Source organism: Cololabis saira, chromosome 21 (genome assembly GCF_033807715.1).
Source record: "Cololabis saira isolate AMF1-May2022 chromosome 21, fColSai1.1, whole genome shotgun sequence".
Classification (NCBI taxonomy): domain Eukaryota; kingdom Metazoa; phylum Chordata; class Actinopteri; order Beloniformes; family Belonidae; genus Cololabis; species Cololabis saira.
In genome coordinates this window covers 3,902,227-3,905,147 of record NC_084607.1, presented here as the reverse complement: position 1 = coordinate 3,905,147, position 2,921 = coordinate 3,902,227, and the positions used below count along the sequence as shown (strand labels likewise).

Here is a 2,921-nt window from a genome sequence, read left to right as displayed (position 1 = left end):
GTTTGACCAGGAACAGACCTGCAAAAGTGAATTTCAGGAACCTTTACTGGGGAGAAACATCCCTTTTAGTAGGAGAGGTTATCTGGTTGGCCAACAGGAACCTCATGGCAGGGGATCTCTGCTGTTCCGGATTTCTACATTACGTTCAGCACTCTGAAATGATCATAAATCATGTGATCACAACTCATTTGTAATGTTTGGACCAGAGACATTTTACCACAACTACAGTTGATGAAGTTGGAGATTACAAGACAAAAACGAACTGGTGAGTTTGTTCAGGTCTGTTCCGTCTCCTTTAATCCTGCAGACCGTTTGTGAACCGTTAAAGACCTTTCAAAGGTTCTTGTGTGGCGCTACGGTGTAATGGAGACACGCTGGCTGAAGGGCCGAGGAGGCGGTTAGTCCTGTTAGAGGTTCCTGTGGAGGATTTACCCAGAACTCCTGCTGGTGGAAATGGAACCAAATAAATGGTGAAAAGCATCAGTCCAAATGCTGAACCCTGAACCCTGAACCCTGAACCCTGCGTAGGTCAGATCAATAAAGGAATACTCGTCTTAAACCGTATCTTATGTAGCACAGTGATGGAGGTTTTTGGGGTTCGCCCACCAGTACAGTGATGTGTTGCACGAGTGTGTGTGTGTGTGTGTGTGTGTGTGTGTGTGTGTGTGTGTGTGTGTGTGTGTGTGTGTGTGTTAATCCACTGATGTGTCTCTTGCAGACATCCAGAAGAGAGTCAGTGGTGGCAGGCCGTGCACCACTGATGAGTCCAAATGATTTGTTTTCCCGGGGATCAAAAACCGATTAACTGGCAGGAGTTTCATCTGTTCTGGTACCGTCATTGGGAACGGGAACTGGATTCTCACTGCAAAACACTGCCTTGATGATAAAATGTAAGTATCCCAAACTGTAGTTTGAAATGAACTGGACTATCTCTGCTCAAGTTAAACATTAGTTTCATGCAAACTGTTGGTATCAGAGCTTGTCTGAGACACAGAAGACACTGAGTTCTTCTGTCTGCATTTGGTTATTTATCTTAACTCCATCCAACGGTGGATTCCAGCAGCATCCATGGTGTCATCAGGGAGGGATGTGGAGGCGTTGACCGTATGGAGCCCTGAGACGAGTGTGTCAGCAGATGATTGGCCGGTCACAGAGATATGAAGACTTTAAAACAGCCCTCTGTTCTGACCAGAGCATCTTCTTCTGGAGGAAAACCGTCTCAGCAGCGTGATGAAGACTTGTGTGGTCCTCGCTCTCTTCCTGATGGCAGGTGAGTTCATGGCTCCTCATCAGCTGCTGCAGTTCTTTGAGACGTTCCCAGCTGGAAACACCAATGTTCCTGACCTGTGTGTGTGTGTGTGTGTGTGTGTGTGTGTGTGTGTGTGTGTGTGTGTGTGTGTGTGTGTGTGTGTGTGTGTGTGTATGTGTGTGTGTGTTAATCCACAGGTGTGTCTCTTGGAGACATCCAGAAGAGAATCAATAATGGAAGGCCGTGCACCGCTGATGAAACCAAATCTTTTGTTTTCATTACCCGCTGTTCTGGTTCATTGGCAACGGGAACTGGGTTATCACTGCAAAACACTGCAAGGGTAATGGAGGGTACGTTTCCCAAACTGTAGTTTGAAATGAACATTGTTGGACACTCATGAACACTCATGAACTTTCCTCCACCGTGAGCTTTTCTCACTCCAGTGCAGCAGCAGCAGGTGAGGGTGTGTGTGTCCTCTGTGGGTGAACCTGGTTGGTGTTTAGATCATGATCAGTCTGGTAAACTGATGATAAACTTTCATTCTGGTTCAGATTTAACTCATGATGACTGTGTTCTTGCTCACCTGTCAGGCTCAACAGGACATACGACATTAACGACATCAACTCAAATCCAATAATAACCTCGGCGGAAACCTTTCCACACGGGACTGCTGACGTCATGCTGATCAAAGTGAACACCAGCATGGAGGGTATGCCCTTGGTGTCTGAAGCTGACTGCAATAAAGTCCTGAAACAAATAAGCCCCACAAGCCCTGTAGAGATGGTCGTTCCTGCTAAGGACACGCAGACTAAGAAAACTACTGGTGAGACATTACAGACTTGATTTACACTAAATGAACAAAGCTCATTATCCAACTCTAACCGCATGAAGCACGAACATGAGTGTCTAGGAGGAATGTTGATCTTATTAAGTTGCTGTTTGATATATATAAAGTTTTTTGTAAATAAATGATAAAAATGAGACACTTCAGTCTAGAAATGACAACCTTTATATATTATATGATTTGTGTGATCATTTTACTTTATATAAACTTGTGTCTTAAAAGAGTTATTGTGTTTCTAATGACTAAAAAGAAACAAGGAACCACTGAAATGAAAGATTCTGTCATCGTCACACAACCATAGAGTCTTTATTAGATGATGGTTGTTTCTGCACATAAAAAAACTGGGTGACAAAAATTTGAATTGTCAGATGAATCCTTGTTTTTTATTCATTCAGGGACAGTTGCTTCCATGTGTGCCGACATCAACGTGGAGAGATCAGGCCTTCATGCTAAAACCAAGGAAAATTGCGTGTACTGGAGTCCTGGTGCCTGCACCAGCTGTAAGGTAAGTACCAGACTGTCTTTGACCCCATCAGACGTTGGTCAGTGGTTTGTAATGACTGTTGCTGACCTGACACGCTGTTTTCTCTCTCTGTCTCTCGTTCTAGGGGGATTCTGGTGCTGGATATATTTACAATAACGCTCTGTTTGCTGTTCATAGTGGAGGAATCACAGATAAATATGGACACATCGTCTGTAATGGAGACATACGTAATTGGATTGTTAATACTATGAATAATAATCCTTAAAAGTGTCCTTGTTGTGTGATCCTTGTTTGTGAGCAACAATAAAGAGACGTCAGGTCTCCTTAAGAGCATAAAAGTGTCT

At 43.8% G+C, this 2,921-nt stretch overlaps 1 long non-coding RNA gene across 1 annotated transcript; it reads left to right on the top strand.

The window, feature by feature from the left end:
* The first annotated feature begins 1,468 nt into the window (after positions 1–1,468).
* On the top strand, positions 1,469–2,599 carry LOC133421780 (uncharacterized). The gene is made up of 3 exons (XR_009770698.1): positions 1,469–1,599; positions 1,840–2,072; positions 2,489–2,599. It is a non-coding gene; the product is annotated as an uncharacterized LOC133421780 (long non-coding RNA).
* The last annotated feature ends 322 nt before the right edge of the window (positions 2,600–2,921 follow it).